Raw genomic sequence first — 10,360 nt, 5'->3', positions numbered from 1 at the left:
CAATGCTGATATCGATTAGATCTAACCTTCATTTGGGCTCGGCGTTCATGATGCTATGCCATTTCTGACTCTTAGGTCAGTATCCTTGACTAGTCAGTGCCATAAACAAGTAAGCAATGCCACCAAACATATATCACATATCCAATATCCATATACAAGGCATTCAACATGCTTACTTACCAAGTACTAGTACAATTAGGACCATGCATGAACACAGAGGCTCAAGCTCTGAACAATATCATACTCAGTATATAAAGCATGTCCTAATCACATGTTTCTTGTGCATCATATGCATCATATATAAACATTCAACATGCATCAAGTACCATCATGCATGTCTTATATACATAGGGTGCAGTTTTCTTACACTGTTTTCTTACCTCAGATTCGAGCTAGAACCAGTATAAGGACGACCCTTGAGAACGATCAACCTTTAAGCCCTTAGGGATCACCTTTGATTGGGTTATTTTCTGTCAAATCCTTCGGTTAAGAAGCTTCTAATCTTTCCTAGGATCGCTATGCCTCGACCCTCGCTTGATTCCCACTCCTAGAACTCGAAATTCTTTTAAGAAAGCTTCGAACGGTAAAATAGGCTATCGGGAAGAAAGAGATTTTCTAACGTACGTTCTTATCCGACAAGCTAATTCAAGCTTAAGTAACCTCAAATAAAACCTAGGGCTCGAGGTCCTTAAAACACCCCCGGGAAATTATAGTCAAAACTTCCAGAATTCCATCCCGATCTCAAATACTCCCAATTTATCATCAAATAAGCATTCTTATTACCCAATACTTGACCCCGTTATGACAAAACCGCTAACTCATAATCTATGATTGTCTCATGCGGAATAGCTCGAATATATTTGCATAATAATAAAAACTCATTCACAAATTACAATATGCACCCAATTTACAAGTATGCCCTTAACAGGCCAAATTACCAAAATGCCCTTATGATTATAAATACACCCATATGCATGCATTTATCATCATATAATAATATGATTCACATTAACAGGAATATGATCATTTAATACCATGATAAATCAATTATGGCCCTCCCGGCCTCCTAATTAAGGTCCTAAACCCTATTAGGAAATTCGGGGCATTACAGGCCTTGTTCAGATCTGTGAAGTCCACGCATGTCCTCCACTTCCCGTATGGCATTGGGACCAGCACAGGGTTTGATACCCAATCTGGGTAGTAGGCCTCTCTTATAAAATTGTTTTCCTTGAGCCACTCGATGTCCTCCTTCAGGGCTTCAGATCGATCTTTGTCAAGCAGTCTCTTCTTTTGCTGCACTGATGGGTAGATTTTGTCCATATTGAGGACATGACTTATCACGGATGGAGTAATTCCAACCATGTACTTATTTGACCAGACGAAGACGTGCTGGTTCTTCTTCAAAAATTCTACAAACTGTGCCTTAATTTCCACCTTTAGCTCCTTCCCGACTTTAATTATTTTAGTCGGGACCTCCTCATCTTGTAGGACTTCGTCAAGATCTTTGACTGGTCCTACCCCTACAACATCATCCCCAAACAGAGGATCGATGTTGTTTCCCTCACTTTGGGAGACTTTCTATAATAACAAATCTTTGTTAAAAGGAGCCTTCGACTCCCGTAGAGTGTTTCTTTCAACGTCAACTTCCATGTTGACAACTTCATCAGTTCCTTCCTTCTCTTCGCAGTAGGTTACTACAATGTAGTTTATGCATGGTCCTTTCTTTACCTTGAACACTTACGAATTATAGAATTATCGTGCCTCCCTTTGGTTACCCTGTACGCATCCTTACCCTGTGTTGATGGGGAACTTCAAAGATAGATGCTTCTGCGTGTAATTTCATCATGAGGGGTCTCCCGAGCACTACATTGTAAGTTGATGAGCAATCTACCACTAGGAACTCTGTCATCATAGTCTCGTGCCTTGGGGCATCCCTCGTCGTGATCGGTAGTCTGATAGTTCCTTTTGGTGGAAGGTATTCTCCCGTAAACCCATATATCACTTGGGAACACGGTGCCAAGTCCTTTACTATGAGCTTCATCTTCTCGAGGGATGTTTTATAGATTATATCTATTGAGCATCCCGTATCCACCAAGCATCTCTTCACTTGGGGCATTGACCATTTGAATGGTAAGGATCAGAGGGTCATTGTGGGGGTACCTCACATGCCTGGCGTCATCCTCCGTAAAAGTGAGACTTTCACTTTCATAATTTGGATTCTTGGAGACCGCTCCTCGACTTCCATGCACTGGGAAGACTCCCCTACTTCATGTCTTAAGGTCCTTACATATCACTCACAAGCATTGTTACTGTTGCCTGCTATGTGGGGTCCCCCACATATGGTATCTAATGTGAAGTCTATGGTCCTTGGCTCCAGTGGTGGACTCATTTTCCTTCAGAACTCTGGATTCCTGCTCGGGGTTTCAGTCTTGACTCGGTACCTCGAGAGTTTTCCTGACCAGAGGAGAAACTCTATCTCATCCTTCAATTGTTTGCACTCGTTTGTGTTGTGCCCATAGTCTTAGACTAGGCAAGCGCTTATAAGTTCATCGACCTTAGGGTTGGTCCAGCATTAATGCCATAGAGCCATTCAATGCTGATATCGATTAGATCTAATCTTAATTTGGCTCGGCGTTCATGACGTTATGCCATTTCTGACTCTTAGGTCAGTATCCCTGACTAGTCAGTGCCATAAACAAGTAAGCAATGCCACCAAACATATATCACATATCCAATATCCATATACAAGGAATTCAGCATACTTCCTTACCTAGTGCTAGTACAATTAGGACCATGCATGAACACAGAGGCTCAAGCTGTGAACAATATCATACTCAGTATATAAAGAATGTCCTAATCACATATTTCTCGTGCATCATATATAAACATTCAACATGCATCAAGTACCATCATGCATGTCATATACATAGGGTGCAGTTTTCTTACATTGTTTTCTTATCTCAGATTCGAGCTAGAACCAGTATAAGGACGACCCTTGAGAATGATCATCCTTTAAGCCCTTAGCGGTCACCTTTGTTTGGGTTATTTTCCATCAAATCCTTCGGTTAAGAAGCTTCTAATCTTTCCTAGGATCGCTATGCCTCGACCCTCGCTTGATTCCCACTACTAGAACTCGAAATTCCTTTAAAAAAGCTTCGAATGGTAAAATAGGCTATCGGGAAGAGAGAGAGATTTTCTAACTTACGTTCTTATCTGACATGCTACTTCAAGCTTAAGTAACCTCAAATAAAACCTAGGGCTCGGTGTCCCAAAAACACCCTCGGGGACATTATAGTCAAAACTTCCAGAATTCCATCCTGATCTCAAATACTCCCAATTTATCATCAAATAAACATTCTTATTACCCAATACTTGACCCCGTTATGACAAAACCGCTAACTCATAATCTATGATCATCTCATGCCGAATAGCTCGAATATATCTCCATAATAATAAAACTCATTCACAAATTACAATATGCACCCAATTTACAAGTATTCCCTCAACAGGCCAAATTACCAAAATGCCCTTATGATTATAAATACACCCATATGCATGCATTTATCATCATATAATAATATAATTCACATTAACATGCATATGATCATTTGATACCATGATAAATCAATTATGGCCCTCCCGGCCTCCTAATCAAGATCCTAAACCCTATTAGGAAATTCGGGGCATTACAACTATCCCCTCCTTATAGAAATTTCATCCTTGAAATTTACTCAAACAACTCGGAACAACAATTCTGCACAATTGTCTCAAATTCCTCAGGCCATTTCCTCGACTTCACTATCTCTACAGCGTTATCCAAGGTACGCTCTGTTCAACATAACCTTATTACTTCTGTCACAATCTGAACTGGTTGTTCCTTACCAGAATACTTAACCTCAACCTTCAGATTCTTATAACTCAACTCATAAGTTCCTTTAACTCATGTCCACTGCATGGAAGTACATAACTCACTGTATACAACTGCCAGTGCCGAAAATAAAGCTAATCCAGAATCAACCTATCCAGATCTATCCAGGACCCGGCTGCTGAGATGAACTAGGACTTAGCTTGCCCTAATTCCTCACCCCTTACCATGGTGATACTCTAAAGAAGATACATTCTCCTACCTGGAATTCCACATTCCTACTTTTCAACTCAGCAAAACTTTTCCATTTACTTTGAGAAGTGAGCATCCAAGCTTCAATCTCTAGCAATCTCATTAATCCCCTAAACCCCCTCAGGATCCAGATATATATTACTCATTCATCTTATAAGATATTCTTCCAATTATAATTGGATAACCCTCTCTCTCTGATTTATCACTAGTCTGAGAGTAATAAGCTGTACTGAATTCCATCTATATAGTCATCGCCTTCTTAACCCTTCCAGAACCTGGAAGTCGCAATAAAGTCTTCATCAGATAAGATAGACCTTGAATTTCATGAAGGCGCTCTATCCTTCTCACAAAGAGATTTGAATATTGATCAACTGTACTATTTACTTATCCTTACTGATAAAATAAACTCACTTGGACTACTAGTCCACAATGACTCAATGCCAATTCATACCGGTCCAATAACCTGGAAATCCCACCGCGAAACTCATCATGATGCTCTCTTATTCCCATTATAAAATACTCAAATGTTATAATGGCCTTACTGATTCCTGATATTCTGTCTTGACCTGTTAACAGGTTAAGAACTTTACCACACATCCCTCTTCATCTCAGGCCACCACTATGAAGCTTTCATACCCTGTTACATTTCCATGATGCCTGAATGAAAAGAATAAAAGAATAGCATGAGATTCATCCAGAATCTCCCAACTAATCTCAATGTCCATCGGATTCCAAGTCCAATCTCAGTACCATAATAAGTTCATATCTGTCACTGTACAACTCTTAGCTAATCCAGCTAAAGCTTTCCATTCAATCTTTCCTATATGTGGCTCACTTAACCATCTTTTCTTTTTATCTACCTCGAGATAATAATCTCAAACAATAAGCTGGCCACCTAGCCCACCAGAAACTCCACTCTCTCATTCTGGTCAGATCCTTTAATCAACATATTGCATAGGCAATCACTTTTCTCTATTACTGGGATGTCATAACAATCCACTAACTGATCCTGGTCTATAGAAGATCCAGAACACTTTCCCAAGGCACCTGAAACATCTTTACCACCCATGGATACTCTTGTCCCTAAGGCACTCTTCAATCTTGGCAAATCTCCACAGAGAAAAACCACAATACCATCGTCCCAAACGATCACAAATCTCATTCAAATAAACCTTTGAATGCACCATTCATCTGATTCACAAACATTTAGCATTACACCAATTCTCAAAACATATTCAGCACTCATAGTGCTCTATTCTAATAAAAACACAATCCTTTATATAATATCCTCTCTCTGATCTCTAACTGGTCCTAACCAAATCCAAGATCCATCTTAAAGAATCTCATCATACTCCATAACCAAACCTTTAATTCTTATAACCTCGCTGAGCCATTCAAAATAGTGTTTACATCTGATTCCATCTCTGGCACTAGTCCAACCACCACTCTAGTCTCTTTTCATAAAAAGGAGCCCCGACAGACCACCTGGAAACACATTCAAAACCCACATACTAATCCAGTCTGTCCTGATCTCACTAACACAACCTAAGTGGTATCCACCACACTAGCTAAGAGTTCCATGCACCTCCCTACAACAAAAATCTAGCTCTCACTACAGGTATCATAAGTATATAGAACCATGTACCATGCCAACTATCACAAGGCTCTCCACTCTCAAGCCCAAAAGTTACTATACTTTCCTTGCCATTTAGGATTACTCCATAATTATTTAATCAATCCATACCCTGGATCAACCCAAAGCCTGTCATAACCAGCTTTACCAAAATCACTGATGAGTCATTTCCATAACTCAACTCATCTCTTAAGTTGCCAATACCATATTGCATTCCTATCACAACATAACCATGTGATCATCATATCATCCTTAGGCTTCCATATATGCAACAAACAAAAGGACAGCATGGCACCAAAACCAATCAGTATAACTTAGAAATCAAAACTAGAAAACTAACCTGCCATCCCTAAGGAACTAGTCTCAGTCTCAGACTCTGACTGTCCTGAAATAAACACTCGAGATGGAATCAAGCTGTCTATCCTCCTTTGCTCAAGCTCCCTTAGCCTTGGGCAATTCTTTTTGAAATTCCCAATCATGCCACAAGCAAAACATGACCTTGCTCGGCATTCTCCCAAATGACGCCTCTTGCACCGCGTGCATACTGGACGAGTCTTCCAGCTTTCATTCTTCCTTGTTTCAATAAGAGGAGATACCATTACCTGAGCTTCGTGCTCCCTAGCACTCTTCTTCTCATCTATTATACTTTCAACAGCAAGAGCCTTCTCTACCACCTGAGCATAGGTAGATACTTCATGCGCTGGGGCAACTCTAATGCCCTGAGCTATTCCAGGATTTAATCACTGAACAAACCTTTCCTTCCGAGCTATATCTGTGGGTATCATATCAAAGGCAAACTTGGCCAACCCATCAAATTTATTAACATACTCGGCTACTGATGCCTTCCCTTGAATGAGATTCAGAAACTCATTCATCTTAGCAGTCTTTGCTGCATCACAGTAATATTTCTCATTAAACAGCTGCCTAAATTCCTTCCAATCTATGACAGTTGTATCTCATGTCTGGGACACTACCTCCCACCACGTCCGGGCATCATCCCGCAATACATATGTCGCACAGATCACCCTATCGTGACCTACCAGCCCCATACTGTCTAGAATGGAACTGATCATGCCTATCCATTGGTCAGCTCCGAATGGATCTAGGCCTCCCTCAAAGACTGGAGGATAATATTCCTGGAATCTTCCACAAAGGAATTCCCATCCACTCTCAACCCTAGGCTGTGTTAAAGCTGATGTCACTCCTGGCATAGCAAAGGAAGAGGTGCTCCCCAACAAACTCCGCTGCTGCTTCAAATACCTAATCTCTTCCTCATGCTTCTGCAATCTTAATTGCAAATCTGAAAGCATCTGCTGAAAATTCATGGGAGCAGATGAAGAACTGATACCCTGGCTGTAACTCCCAGCCCCTGTATAACAACCACCAGGCCTCATAATCTGCCTTGGATATAAATCTGTTGATTGAATCTGCAGTCAATAACTTGACCCATTAATCACGATGAGCATATCAAGAGCTTTCCCCCATGGGATAAATCTTACCACACCACAATCACAACGACTTGCAGTGCTAGAAACATGCCCATGGCATTCATACATTATTCATATTCCCTGCTCTTCCAACATTCACACCATGCCTCCAACTCCAGCATGCAAATATCACATTTAAATAGATTCATAGAGCAGGCAATCATATGATCACAATCATATATATATATTCACAGAGCATATAATCATATAGTCAAGAGTTTAGCCTGGCTCTTATCAGAATCTCATGCTCCCTAATACAATGTGCAGGTAAAGCATTTACATTCTATTTAAGTAGCTATGCACATAAGTACAAAAATAGTTACCATTCCATGAGTGAAACTATCTTCAGTAATGAGTGTACATGCCCAGCTTGTCTTCAGGAACCATAAACCTTGGCTCGCTTTGATACCAAGTTGTAACGCCCTAAACTCCAGGGACTGTTACGGTGTGCCATGTAAATAGTGCTAAACTCGCTAATCGAGTCATTTGGCCAAAATCGTGTAACTAAGTATGATTACCGGTTTAGGGATTAAAATTTTTGGATAAGATGTAACGTTTCATTAGAACGTATAATATATATATGTTGGGATCCCAAAATTATAATTTCAGAGTCTACTACAAGAAAATATTCACAACAAGCCGTTTTTTGCGGCAAAACAAGGTTTAACCCTAGTTCCTCTCAAACCTCGGTTGTGGTGGATGAGCAGCTCCATATGTACACATCATCACCTAAGCTCTCCCACTCAAGGATGGTCCAACTTTCTTTTGCCTTTACCTGCACCACATAGCACCCATGAGCCGAAGCCCAGCAAGAAAACACAATAAAGCACGGTATAATATCAGCAATGATCGTAATAATCATCTAGGACTCTTAGCCCCGATATAGAAACGTAATGTTGAGTATAATACATCAACCAATGATCATAATAATCATCGAGGACTTTCAATCCAAAAAAATAGGTGACAGTCGTAAAAGTAACAAAAGTGGGTATAGCCCCCTTTAGCCATGTGACGATAGGGTCACTCGTGCTTAACTCATAAATGAACCTTTCATAAAATTTGACCAGGATAGGTGTATGGTGAATAGTCACCAACATAACCTTCCTCATGACCTTAGAGTCATAACCCTGGAACATCGTTCCCTAGCCATGTGACAACAGTCACCGGGCCATATGCCCTGGCTCTGAGTAACTAGTCTTAGACTAGCCAAGCACTTATAAGTTCATCGACCTTAGGGTTGGTCCAACATTAATTCCATAGAGCCATTCAATGCTGATATCGATTAGATCTAACCTTCATTTGGGCTCGGCGTTCATGATGCTATGCCATTTCTGACTCTTAGGTCAGTATCCTTGATTAGTCAGTGCCATAAACAAGTAAGCAATGCCACCAAACATATATCACATATCCAATATCCATATACAAGGCATTCAACATGCTTACTTACCAAGTACTAGTACAATTAGGACCATGCATGAACACAGAGGCTCAAGCTCTGAACAATATCATACTCAGTATATAAAGCATGTCCTAATCACATGTTTCTTGTGCATCATATGCATCATATATAAACATTCAACATGCATCAAGTACCATCATGCATGTCTTATATACATAGGGTGCAGTTTTCTTACACTGTTTTCTTACCTCAGATTCGAGCTAGAACCAGTATAAGGACGACCCTTGAGAACGATCAACCTTTAAGCCCTTAGGGATCACCTTTGATTGGGTTATTTTCTGTCAAATCCTTCGGTTAAGAAGCTTCTAATCTTTCCTAGGATCGCTATGCCTCGACCCTCGCTTGATTCCCACTCCTAGAACTCGAAATTCTTTTAAGAAAGCTTCGAACGGTAAAATAGGCTATCGGGAAGAAAGAGATTTTCTAACGTACGTTCTTATCCGACAAGCTAATTCAAGCTTAAGTAACCTCAAATAAAACCTAGGGCTCGAGGTCCTTAAAACACCCCCGGGAAATTATAGTCAAAACTTCCAGAATTCCATCCCGATCTCAAATACTCCCAATTTATCATCAAATAAGCATTCTTATTACCCAATACTTGACCCCGTTATGACAAAACCGCTAACTCATAATCTATGATTGTCTCATGCGGAATAGCTCGAATATATTTGCATAATAATAAAAACTCATTCACAAATTACAATATGCACCCAATTTACAAGTATGCCCTTAACAGGCCAAATTACCAAAATGCCCTTATGATTATAAATACACCCATATGCATGCATTTATCATCATATAATAATATGATTCACATTAACAGGAATATGATCATTTAATACCATGATAAATCAATTATGGCCCTCCCGGCCTCCTAATTAAGGTCCTAAACCCTATTAGGAAATTCGGGGCATTACAGGCCTTGTTCAGATCTGTGAAGTCCACGCATGTCCTCCACTTCCCGTATGGCATTGGGACCAGCACAGGGTTTGATACCCAATCTGGGTAGTAGGCCTCTCTTATAAAATTTTTTTCCTTGAGCCACTCGATGTCCTCCTTCAGGGCTTCAGATCGATCTTTGTCAAGCAGTCTCTTCTTTTGCTGCACTGATGGGTAGATTTTGTCCATATTGAGGACATGACTTATCACGGATGGAGTAATTCCAACCATGTACTTATTTGACCAGACGAAGACGTGCTGGTTCTTCTTCAAAAATTCTACAAACTGTGCCTTAATTTCCACCTTTAGCTCCTTCCCGACTTTAATTATTTTAGTCGGGACCTCCTCATCTTGTAGGACTTCGTCAAGATCTTTGACTGGTCCTACCCCTACAACATCATCCCCAAACAGAGGATCGATGTTGTTTCCCTCACTTTGGGAGACTTTCTATAATAACAAATCTTTGTTAAAAGGAGCCTTCGACTCCCGTAGAGTGTTTCTTTCAACGTCAACTTCCATGTTGACAACTTCATCAGTTCCTTCCTTCTCTTCGCAGTAGGTTACTACAATGTAGTTTATGCATGGTCCTTTCTTTACCTTGAACACTTACGAATTATAGAATTATCGTGCCTCCCTTTGGTTACCCTGTACGCATCCTTACCCTGTGTTGATGGGGAACTTCAAAGATAGATGCTTCTGCGTGTAATTTCATCATGAGGGGTCTC

Source organism: Humulus lupulus, chromosome 2 (genome assembly GCF_963169125.1).
Source record: "Humulus lupulus chromosome 2, drHumLupu1.1, whole genome shotgun sequence".
Classification (NCBI taxonomy): domain Eukaryota; kingdom Viridiplantae; phylum Streptophyta; class Magnoliopsida; order Rosales; family Cannabaceae; genus Humulus; species Humulus lupulus.
This window is presented reverse-complemented; position numbering follows the sequence as displayed.